Here is a 13,095-nt window from a genome sequence, read left to right on the forward strand (position 1 = left end):
GGCACAGTTGGTTGACCCCGAATTATGTGGGAAACAAAGGCAAAAGAAAAATTAAATTTCCTTACTAATTACAGTCCATTGACAAGTCTTTGAAACAGGTAGAGTGACATTCCTCTAGGAACTCAGAGCTGCCTCACTGTTAATACTTTGCTAAGGGCAAAAGGCAATCTTAGCTTGACATTAGCCTGAACTCCAGGATCCTAAAAGTCTACTTTAACATATAAAAATTCCTTTGGGGGCGCCTGGGTGCCTCAGTGGGTTAAGCCTCTGCCTTCGGGTCAGGTCATGATCCCTGTTAGGTCCCCCAATAATGGGTCCATGATTAAAGGAGCGAGACTGATATAAACCGAAGGTCAAGCAAAGCTTTATTCCGCGCCAAGCATCAAGAATCACACCGCACATTCGGGGCCGCTCCTCTTACAGAGAGGGCGACCTTTCTCTGCTTCACAGACTAGCTTTTAAGGGGAAAGGCCATGTGGTTGGGCCTGGCCACGCACAGGTGGCCAATGAAATTGTAACACACAGAGAAAGCTGCACAGTCATGTTAGTTCATACATAAGTGACCAATTGAATTACAATTTACCCTAGTAGATATTTAAATTAGCCTATCACCTTGGTCAGAGTTGGCGCCCAAAAGGTTCCCAAAGGGAGGGGCCCATACTCCTTGGTAACTAGGGAGACAGTATGCACCCCCCCACCCCCCACTGATCGGATGTCTCCACCTGGCCTGACCCACCCTTGTATTTGGGCTTTGTTACCTGGGACTGGTTTCTGGGATTTGTTTTTAAGTAAGTCCCCTGGGGGAAGGGGGGCAGGGACAGTTTAAGGGTTAAACAACAAGGTTATTGTTTAACCTGGATGGAAGTGCTCTGGCTAAAATAGGTCCTTACAATCCCAGGGTCCTGGGATCAAGCTCCACATAGGGCTCTCTGCTCCACTGGGAGCCTGCTTCCTCTTCTGTCTCTCTCTCTGCCTGCCTCTCTGCCTATTTGTGATCTCTCTCTGTCAAATAAATAAATAAATAAATAGTTTTTTTAAAAATTACTTTGGAAACTTCCTTCATCTCTACCCTCCAAGATGCATGTTAGCAATCATCCTCCAAACATGACCCACTGATAAACATCTAAAGGATCTCATGACTAAAGTTTTATTAGAAAGTGATAAATGACCTTTTCCTAACAATAGTGTGCCCCCTCGAGGTCCTGGAAAACTTGCTTCAAAAATTCTTGAGACAACGCTATCCCTAACCCTCTCCCAATTTGAAAGTATATAATCGGCCACTCCTCATGAACACAGTGCAGCTCTTTCTGCCCACAAGTCATGTCCCCGTGCTTTAATAAAACCACCTTTTTGCACCAAAGAAAGTTCAAGAATTCTTTCTTGGCCTTTGGCTCCGAACTCCAACACTTTCCTATATCACCAACCACTGGTCCTACCACTTTTTCCATCCCAGAGAATGACACTATCATCCAGTCTGGTTGCTCACACCAAAGTCAATGCCCTTTAGCCAAAACCCCCCGAAAAGACACCTATAATGGAACAAAGATTTACTGGCTGCTTACAGTGAGGAAGTGTCTCGGTAAGGAGGTGTTAGAAAAAGGTTGTAATAGGACTTGGGACTGTCTTAGGTGATTTGGGGCAGGGTTCAAGAAAGCAGGGCTTTGTTCTGAAATTAATATTGTCAGGAAGTAGGGATAATTCTGTGACCGGGTAACTTAGTCGATCTTTTCTAGAAGGTAGGAAGAATGAAGGGAAGCTAAACCTGTAACTGGTAAAGAAGCAAAGTCCTTATTAGCTAGGGGGATGTTTGGACAATTTTGTGGTTTGTACAATGTTCACATTTTCGTCTGTGTTTAAACATGATTATGAATGTTATGCCCCAATAATGGGTCCGTGATTAAAGGAGCGAGACTGATACAAAGCGAAGGTCAAGCAAAGCTTTGTTTCGCGCCAAGCATCAAGATTCTAACCCAACATTCGGGGCTGCACCTCTTACAAGAGAGGGCGACCCTTCTCTGTTTCACAGTCTAGCTTTTAAGGGCAAAGGCCTTGCGGTTGGGCCTGGCCACGCACAGGTGACCAATTGAATTACAATTTACCCTAGTAGACATTTGAATCAGCCTATTACACCTTGATTAGGATTGGTGCCAAAAGGGTTCCCAAAGGGCGGGGGCCCATACTCCTTGGTAGCTAGGGAGACAGTATGCAACCCCCTACTGATCGGATGTCTCCACCTGGCCTGACCCACCTTTGTATCTGGGCTTTGTTACCTGGAGCTGGTTTCCGGGACTTGTTTTTAAGTGAATCCCCTGGGGGAAGGGGAGCAGGGACAGTTTAAGGGTTAAACAACAAGGTTTTTGTTTAACCTCAATGAAAGCCTCTTCCTAAAATATAAAAATATAAAATAGGTCCTTACAATGAAGAGGTCTTGTTTTTATCTCGATCCATCAAAGTCACTGTCTCAGGCCTTGTTTGATGTTGATATTTTGTGGACTTGTTTAACTAGAAGACACCAAAGCTGATCTGATAGTACCAGGCTAGTTGTCAGAAGATGCTTTTCTCTTTCTAACCAAAAAACCTAAGCATCATCATTAATGCCTCTTTTTTGTTTACCCCCATCCCATATTTAATCGATCAGCAAGTCCTATGTGCTTTACTTGTGAAATGCTTCCAGATTCTCTTGATCTTTCTCCCTTTTTTCATTGATCTCAGTATGGTTTAGAAAAAAAATGAAAGAACCTCTTTTGCCTAATGTAATATAGTGGATCAGATTTAAGTTTTCTTAGTGGCATTTACAATCCAGTTTTGCCTCCAGAAGGCAACACCCTACTTACTTCAGCTGGGTATAAAAGATAGTCTCCTGGGTCATTTCTACAAAGGACCACCTTATTCTTCCTCTGAAAAAAATAACCTTCCAGATGATGTTATAGACACATAAAAATTTAAGTATATATTGATGAGGGGCACCTGGGTGGCTCAGTCATTAAGTGTCTGCCTTCAGCTCAGGTCATGATCCCAGCATTCTGGGATTAAGCCCCACATTGGGCTCCCTGCTCAATGGGAGCCTGCTTCTCCCTCTACAGCTCCCCCGTGGCTTGTGTTCCCTCTCTCGCTATCTCCTTCTGTCACAAATAAATAAAATCTTTAAAAAATGATATAAATATATGTTGATGAAAAGGGAGTGTCAGGAAGGAATAATTTTCCTCTGCTCTTGAAGTCCCTCTAGCTGGACTTGATGAGGGAACAGAAGCCTGGCTGAGGACAAAGCAAAAGCTGACACCCTGCAACTTTCCCCCACCCCGACTCCTGGGTGGGACATATGTAACATTCTTTAGGAATCTCCCACCTATCTTAATGTTAATACCTTGCTAATAAGGGAAAAATGACCTTGACAATGGCAAGACCTCTGGTATCCAGTATCTTGGAGGTTCTCTTTAGCATATGAAAGTTCTGTTGAAACCTCCCTTTATCCTTACCTCCCCCAACCCCATAGTATATAACCTGCCACCCCTCACAACCTCAGGGAAGCAGCTCTTTCTGCCCATGGGTCCTATCCCCGTGCTTTAATGAACCACCATTTTACACCAAAGATATTTCAAGAACTCTTTCTAGGTCATCGGCTCCGGACCTCACCCCACCAAAACTCACTTATATTCTAAAATTTCATCAGACTGAGAATCAAATTGACATGAGACAGATTAACATGAGAAAATCAAATTTAATTTTGTGCATACAGGAAATCCACATAGACAAAAGAAATTCCAAACATAATCAACAAGAGGCTTACATGAGCTAAGGAGAGGGGTAGGAATCAAAAATACAAAGAGGAAGACCATTAACAGGAAAGTGAGAGTTGCTCTTAGAAAACAAAGGTTGCATTATTTTGAATGTTAAGTTTCTTAGGTGAAGGGAAATCCCTGTTAATGGCTCAGTTTCTGGTAAAGCAGGCAGTTGAGGGGGTGGTAAGAGCTCTTCTTGAATCTGCTGGGTTTTAATTGTTTTTAACTCAAAATAATGTTCAGGCTAAAGTGGCCTGTCTTGTGGCAGCCTGCCATCGGCCCTTACAGTTCTCATACTCTACATCATTCTGAAACTTCTCTCCACCTAATTATATTTGTTGAATGCCTACCCAAATTCATTCTTCTTTTTTTTTTTTTTTTAAGATTTTATTTATTTATTTGACAGAGATAGAGCACACAAGTAGGCAGAGCAGCAGGCAGAGGGAGAGGGAGAAGCAGGCTCTCTGCTGAGCAGGAAGCCCAATGCAGGACTTGATCCCAGGACTCTGGGATCATGACCTGAGCCAAAGGCAGCTGCTTAACCGACTGAGCCATCCAGGCGCCCCCAAATTCATTCTGTAGTGCACAATTCTGTACTAGGTTGTATACCTCTTATCAGGCAATGTACTAGAATTATTTATTTATTAAAAGATTTTATTTATTTTGAGGGGAAGAGCAAGCAAGAAAGCAAGAACAGAGGGGAGGGAAAGTTGGAGAGGGAGAAGCAGACTCCCCACTGAGCAGGGAACCTGATGTGTGGTTCTATCCCAGGACGCTGGAATCATGCATGACCTGAGCCAAAAGCAGACGCTTAACTAACTGAGCCACCCAGGCACCCTAGAATAATTAAGTACTATTTGCCCATGCTCTTTACCCAAATTCAGTTCCTCACTATAACACCATGAATTGGATGGACCCATAAGAAAATTGAGGCTAGTTTTAGTCCCCAGTTCCATTATTTTTTTTTTTAAAGATTTTATTTATTTATTTGACAGACAGATCACAAGTAGGCAGAGAGGCAGGCAGAGAGAGAAGGGAGGAAGCAGGCTCCCTGCCAAGCAGAGAGCCTGATGCAGGGCTCGATCCCAGGATGCTGGGATCATGACCTGAGCCGAAGGCAGCGGCTTTAACCCACTGAGCCACCCAGGCGCCCCCAGTTCCATTATTTTTAAGTGAAGGGGTTCAATCCCAGGTCTGAGACCCTAAATCTTGTCCTAAACTGCTAGGCTTTACTCCATCCCGTTGAATTTCCTGGCAGAATTCTTTGGAAGAATAAGGGAAAGCCTTACTAGAGTGTGTCTGAGATACTGACTCCTTTTGGTTTCAGACCCTGGAATCAAAAGACTGAGGATTATTGTACATTGTCTCCTACAGAAACCTGAGAAGAGCAGGTGTAGAATCTAATGGTGGCCACCCAGAGCATCTCTTCTTTTCAGTAGGGTAAACCTGCCTCTAGGTAACTTCCAGTTATCCTCTCAGGCAGTTACTGGATCAGACATATAGACATTTTTTTTTAAAAGATTTTATTTATTTATTTGACAGACAGAGATCACAAGTAGGCAGAGAGGCAGGGCAGAGAGAGAGAGGAAGGGAAGCAGGCTCCTCGCCGAGCAGAGAGCCCGATGCTGGGCTTGATCCCAGGATCCTGGCATCATGACCTGAGCCGAAGGCAGAGGCTTTAACCCACTGAGCCACCCAGGCGCCCCTAGACATTTTTTAAAAAAAGATTTTATTTATTTATTTGACAGAGAGAACACAAGCAGGGGCAGCAACAGGCAGAGGGAGAGGGAGAAGCAGTCTCCTTGCTGAGTGGAGAGCCTGACATGGCGCTCACTCCCAGGACCGTGGGATCATGACTGAGCCAAAAGCAGACACTTAACCCAGCCACCCAGGCACCCCAGACCTTGAGACAATACCCTCCTGACTCTGTTCTCTTGGTAACTAATCTTATCTGTTATATTTTTAGAAAAAATAATAATATTTTTGGTTATAAAACCAACAGTCTAGGGGCACCTGTGTGACTCAGATGGTTAAATGTCTCCTTTGGCTAGAGTCATGATCACAGGGTCCTGGGATCAAGCCCCACATCAGGCTTCTGGCTCAGTGGGAGCCTGCTTCTCCTCCCTCTGCCTCTTCCCCTTCTGCCTCTCCCCCTGCTCATTCTCTCTCTGTCTCTCTCTCTCAAATGAATGAAATAAAATCTTAAAAAAAAAAAAAAAACCTAACACAGTTTAGTAGAAAATAATTGGAGGTGGTGCTGAAATACACAGAAGCAAAAAAAAAAAAAAAAGCCTTCATACCATCCCACAGGAAGCTCCTGTGGGATGGTATGAAGGGATTAGCTTATTAATAACCTAACTTCCAGAAGGAAACTCTCAGCTGAATGCTTCACTAGAGGGAGGAACAACCTTAACCTGACATGGCAAGGCCTCCAATATCTTGTAGCTTCTCCCTAGCATACAGAAATTCTTTTAAAAACCTCCCTTTTGGGGCATCTGGGTGGCTCAGTAGGTTAAAGCCTCTGCCTTTGGCTCAGGTCATGATCCCAGTGTCCTGGGATTGAGCCCCAAGTCGGGCTCTCTGCTCAGTGAGGAGCCTGCTTCCCTTCCTCTCTCTCTGCCTGCCTCCCTGCCTACTTGTGATCTCTGTCTGTCAAATGAATAGATAAAATCTTTGAAAAAAAAAAAAAATCCCTCCCTTTTTCCTTACCCCCAGCTCCCAAGTATATAATCAGCTAGTGCAGCAGCCCTTTCTGCCCACGTGTCCTGTCCCCGTACTTTAATAAAACCATCATTTTGCACCAAAGACGTCTCAAGAATTCTTTCTTGGCCATCAGTTCAGGGCCTCACCCAACCCATCCTCACCTATATTCCAAAACATCATATAACACATACAAATCTCCACATTTTCTCATTTTACTCTCATAACTGGACCCCATGTGTATGTATTTTTCTATATAAAGGTCATAAAACTAAAGCTAAGAGATGATAAGTAATTTGTCTACCTAATTAACCGCCATTGGTTAATAGAATTTAGCGGGAGGGGCACCTGGGTGGCTCGCTCAGTTAAGCCTCTGCCTTCTGCTCACATCATGATCTCAGGGTCCTGGAATTGAGCCCCAATGTGGGCTCCTTGCGCAGCGGGGAGTCTGCTTCTCCCTCTCTCTCTGTTCTCTCTCTCCCTCTCAAATAAATAAGTCTTTTTAAAAATTTTTGTTTGACAGAGAGAGAACACGAGAGCACAGGCAAGGGGAGCATCAGGCAGAGGGAGAGGGAGAAGCAGGCCCCCCACTGAGCAGGGAGCCCAATGCAGGGCTTGATTCCAGGACTCCAAGATCATGACCTGAGCCAAAGGCAGATGCTAACCAACTGAGCCACCTAGGTGCCCCTCAAATAAATAAATAAATAAATAAGCAAGAAACAACCTTCTTGGGATTTTAATACAAAAGTATTAACCTTCATCCCCTCTGGAAGAAAAGACACAAACCAAAATATTGATTGCAATGACTCATGACAGGTGGGGTTATCAGAATTTATACTCTAAGGCTGTAAATTTCAGGCTTTTGTTCTTTTCCAAGGAATATGTGATATTTTGTAGTCAAAGGATAAATGTTTTTGGTTCGTTCTTTTTTTTTTATTTAAAAATTTTATTTTGGGGGGCTCCTGGGTGGCCCAGCTGGTTAAGAATCTATCCGGTCAATTATTTGTGTTACCCCTCTACCCCCACTGCCCACCAAATTCAAATGTTGAAATCCTAATCCCGATTGTGATGGTATTAGAAGGTGGAGCCTATGGGATTCATGAATGGGATTAACACCCTTATGGAAGACTCAAGATAACTCCCTTGCCCCTTATACCAGGTGAGGACACAGGGAAGCAAAGGCCCTCTTTGGAGGAGAAAATGGGTTGTGTGCAAACCAGTCATGGAAAATCATAAAAAAATGGAGTTGGGAGGTTTTGGCAGGAGCTCTCATGCCTTACCATTCACAGTCAGTTACAGACCCAACAGGAATAGAGGGACTTGGGGTGCACTTGGCACTTTTTATTTTGAAGGTTGTTCCAGACACAGGATCTGCTGGCACCTTACTTTCAGATTTCTCAATCTCCAGAACCATAAGAAACAAGTCTCTGTTATTTATAGCATTTGTTATATAAAACCTGACCAGACTAAGACACAAGGTTAAAGAAGATGAAGAGCAATTAACACTAGCTGCAAGCATTTACTGACCATTAACTATATCAGACACTGTGCTAAGTGTTCTACTTTTCGTCAGTTTCACCAGAACTCAGTATTTTGGCGTCAGTAGCACTCCTTTGCAGAATAAGAGGCTGAGATGTCTCAGGGTCTCACAGTTACTATTGATGGTTTTAGATTTGTGTGATTCCAAAGCCAGGATCACGATCACGGCTTTCCACAAGCAAATGGAAACATTCTTTGCTGCTGAGCTCCCCCAGAATGCATATTTGAGGGAAGATCCCTCTATGAGTCAGGGTTCTCCAGAAAAACAGAACCGATAAGATATATACATAAGAGGAAATCTATTATGGGAACTGAGTCACATGCTTATGGAGACTGAGAAGTCCCAAGTCACTTCTGTTTGTGAGCTGGAGAACCCTGAAAGCTGGTGATATAATTCCGCTGGGTCCTAAGGCATGGGAATTAGGGAGTTGATGGTGGAAGTCTCCACTGAGTCTGAAAGCCTGAGAACCAGGAGCACAATTTTGTTCACGGGCAGAAGATGGATGTCACAGCTGGAGCAGAGCCAGCTCACCCTTCCTCTGCCTTTGTGTTCAGTCTGGGTTCTCACTGGATTGCATGATACCCACTCACTTTGGAGGGCCATCTGCTTTACTCAGTTCACCTATTCAAATGCTAATCTCTTCTGGAAACACCCTCGCAGACATATTCAGAAACAGTGTTTTAGCAGCTACCTGGGCTTCATTTAGCCTAGTCAACTTGACACATAAAATGAACCATCACAATCCCTAAAGAATTACTGCTCTTACTTACAAATGGAGGACCCTCTCTTATCGAGGATGGGGTAAACACTGCAGGGACAGATGTTGCCACTAACATTCCAAATGTGTGGCACCTTCTCAGAAGCAGCATTTATTCATTAATGTTTAGATCATAAAAGTATGGAGATATTATGGCTAGAGGTATGAAAAAACTGCATATGAGGATAATAAAGGGCTATAATATGTATATAGGAAATACTGTTTCAGGTCATGGGTGTTTTTCATGATTTTTTTCTTTAAGATTTTATTTATTTATTTGTCACAATGAGAGAGAGGGAGAGCACAAGCAGGGAGAGTGGCAGGTAAAGGGAGAAGCAGGCTCCCTGCTGAGCAAGGAGCCTGATGTGGGGCTCAATCATCATGACTTGAGCCAAAGGCAGCCCCTTAACTGACTGAACCACCCAGGCGTCCCTTTCATGATTATTTTAAAGGAAATCACAGAATCATATCTTATCTGTGAATGTTTTGGTGTTGATCTCTAACAAATACTTAAGAAAAAAAAATAACCACAATGCTATTATCACACCTAACAAAATTAATAATTTTTTAAAAAGATTTTATTTATTTATTTATTTGTCAGAGAGAGAGACAGAGAAAGCGCAAGCAGTGGGAACAGCAGGCAGAGGGAGAAGCAGACTCCCTACTTAGCAAGGAGCCCTATGTGGAACTCCATCCCAGGACCTGGGATCATGACCTGAGCCAAAGGCAGACGCTTAACTGACTAAGCCACCCAGGTGTCACCAAAATTAATAATTTTTTTAAAATCACCTAATCAGTAATCAGATTTTCCAAAATGTCCCTAAAAGTTTTTTTTTATAGTTGATTTGATGGCATCATAATTCAGCAGTGCGTTATGTTTCCTTGTCTCTCGAGTCTCCTTTAGTCTAGGTCCCCTGTCTGCTTTTTTCTTTGTTAATTATTAGTTGACCAACTGGGTCGTCTGGACATTGGCATGGTCGTGGTGAGCACTGGTAGTGGTGAGGCATCTGCATGTGGCTTCTCAGGTCAACATCAACAAGGGAGCCTAGAGCTGAAGAGAAGGGACGTGGCAGATACTATTACCTGTGTGATAAGCACACTCCCAGTGGGTGGCAGCTTCTTCACCTAAGCAAGTAGGACTGCCCAAAACTGAGAATATCAGTATCAATCCTGCCCCCGTAGGCTCCGTGATCTCTTTCTTGCTCGAATGTCCTGGCTAGTCTCCCTACTCAACTCCTGCTCCTCCAGCCTGTTAACTATGGCACAGACAGAGGTTATTCATCCAACATGCCATCCTGATGTGTTCCTCCCCTGCTCTAAAACCTTCCATGACTCCCTATTGCTCTTCCTGGAGGTTTAGCCTCCTTACCAGACTCCAGTTCCTTCAGATCCCTCCCCTTCCTACCTCCCACCTTCATCTCTTCCCAGTCCCCACCTGATGTCTGCATCCAGCAGTTTGGATTTTCTTCTGTTTTCTATTGAATTTCTCTCAGCTCTTCTCACTCACCTCCAAATTCTTGTGTACATTTGTGCTTCTCTCTGGTAACAGTTGCCATCTTTTGCATCCAAACAGACCTTCCTAGTATATTAAATGTTTGTGGTGCTTTTGGAGCCAGAGGAGGGAATGAAATGACACATGGTCTTATGTTAAACTCTTGAAGTACCTTATGGTACTGTATTCTGCCAAGAGTAGGCTTGAGAACATGAAATTAGGGATTTTCACACAGCTCTTTGGGGTTAACGTCATTGAGAATGCACACAAATTTCTTTGGTTTCCTTGATGCCCATGACTGGGGCAGAACAAGTAGGCAATTGCTCTGAGCAGTGAAGCTTCTCCCTTGTTTCCACATTGTCCCAAGGAACAATGGAAGGGCTCCTGTACACATTCTTAGCTATTCATTTAATTTGGTTTTCACAGTTCTCTCATGTGTTTAAAAACAAACAAACAAACAAACAGACAAACGGGGGCGCCTGGGTGGCTCAGTCAGTTAAGCGTCTGCCTTAGGCTCAGGTCATGATCCCAGGGTCCTGGGATGGAGCCCTGCTTCTGCTTCCCGCTCCCTGCTCGGCGGGAAGCCTGCTTCTACCTCTCCCTCTGCCTGTGGCTCTGCCTACTTCTGCTCTCTCTCTCTTTTTGTCAAATAAATAAAAAAATCTTTAAAATACAAACAAACAACAACAAAAAACCCCTTGGGTTTGTTAATAAAATTTTACACAGAGATGTTTTGCCTGCATAACACTGTGATGTGGTCTACAATTTTCTTTATATTATTTCTGCATGGTGTGATAGAACATGTGTATTGGCTTTGGTCACCCCAGGGCTGGTATGCCCTCCCTTACCACATACACACTCCTGGGGCAGCAAGGAGATTTAATCGAAGGCAACTCCTTTGGGTGCCTGGCTGGCTCTGTCAGTAGAGCATGTGACTTGTGATCTTGATCTCAGGGTCATGAGTTCAAGCCTCACATTGGGTGTTGAGCCCACCTAAAAAAAAAAAAAAAGCAACTCCTACAAGTGCTTCAGTTATCTTTCACTCTTCTGAACCCTAGAGGTTTCTGCTCATTAACATAATTGACATTAGAATGAGTTTTTCTGTTGATACGATGAGTGATGTTTAAAATTTAAGGATTAAGCTTTGCACAGTGGCAGGCAGTATTGTAGCCAATGAGGTTTATCTGAGGCGTGATTATTGCTAATTAAAATGTATGGATTAAAAAAACTAAAAACTAAAAATAAATAAAAATAAAATATGTGGATTAACTAGAATTGGTTTAGAGGTGTCTTTATCCCAGAATTAGTAAAGTATAAAAATCTCATGAACCCTTCACCCTCCATACTCAAGACAGCATCTCAGATTTGATTTTTTTTTTTAAGATTTTTAAAAAATATTTTATTTATTTATTTGGCAGAGAGACAGCAAGAGAGGGAACGCAAGCAAGAGGAGTGGCAGAGGGAGACATCTCCATTTCAGGACCGTGGGATCATGACCTGAGCCGAAGTCAGACACTTAACCCACTGAACCACCCAGGTGCACCTGGAAGGATGCTCTAAATTCTTGGAATCTCCTGAACAGTAAATGTGTCTTCGTTATTCTTGAGCATCTTGGATCACTCCTGAGTTTATGCTAATGAATGAGATTACTCCAGATGGGGGCTAATCACTAGAAAGACCAACTCTGTGATTAGAGGATGGGGACTTTGAGCCAGCCCAGCCACCAGCAAAGGGAGGGAGGCTGCAGATGGAATTTAACCACATGGCCAATATTCAATCAATGATATTTACAAATAACCCCCGAAAACAACTTTGGTCACCAAAGCTCAGTAGAGCTGCCCGGTTGGTGAACACATCGATGTGCCTGGGAGGGTGACATGCCCTAGGTTTCCATAGGGTGAGGTCTTAGAGAAGCTCTGTTTAGCATCCTCCCAGATCTTGCACTATGTGTCTCTTTATTTGTATCCTTCATATAACTGTAGTCACAAATATAACTTTGTTTTGAGTTATGTGAACCATTCTTTTTTTTTTTTTTTTTTTTTTTTTTAAAAGATTTTATTTTATTTATTTGATAGACAGAGATCACAAGTAGGCAGAGAGGCAGGCAGAGAGAGAGGGAGGAAGCAGGCTCCCTGCTGAGCAGAGAGCCCGATGCGGGACTCGATCCCAGAACCCCGGAATCATGACCTGAGCCGAAGGCAGAGGCTTAACCCACTGAGCCACCCAGGCGCCCCGAGTTATGTGAACCATTCTAATGAATTGTTGATTCTAAGAGGGGCCATGGGAACCTCTTGAATTCCTGACCTGTCTGTCATAGGTATGGATGACCTGAGGACCCCACTTGAGGCTGCCATCTGAAATAAGGGCAGTCTTGTTGGACTTAAACCTGTGCCTTTAAGCCCACGAAGTTAGTGACAAACACCTTATAAGTAATAGATGCTTGCTACCTTGTTCTCTATCTCCTGCTCACTCATGGAACAGAAAAGTGCTCTTTCTCTAGCTCATTGTGTTGGCCACCTCTCCATACATCCCATGCCTTTCTCACCTGCCACCCTGCTTCTGGGATCTGTAAGTAATAGATCCTGTGATTTGACTTCCTTTGTGTGTGTGTGCATTGAAACTGTGCGTTCAATCATGACAGCCCCATGGTTTTCACTTCCCCAAACTGGGAGCTCAGATGTTGAGAAAGCTACTTACTGATCCTCTTTGGGTGGCTTGTGTCCCCTCATTCACCAGGTCATAATCTGCGTATTCTTAATTTAGTACACTGGCTCTAGCTTCTCAACACATTTTCCAATCCGGAATGAGGATGATGTGTAGATTGATG

This window comes from Martes martes (genome assembly GCF_963455335.1).
Source record: "Martes martes genome assembly, chromosome: 13".
Taxonomy (NCBI): Eukaryota; Metazoa; Chordata; class Mammalia; order Carnivora; family Mustelidae; genus Martes; species Martes martes.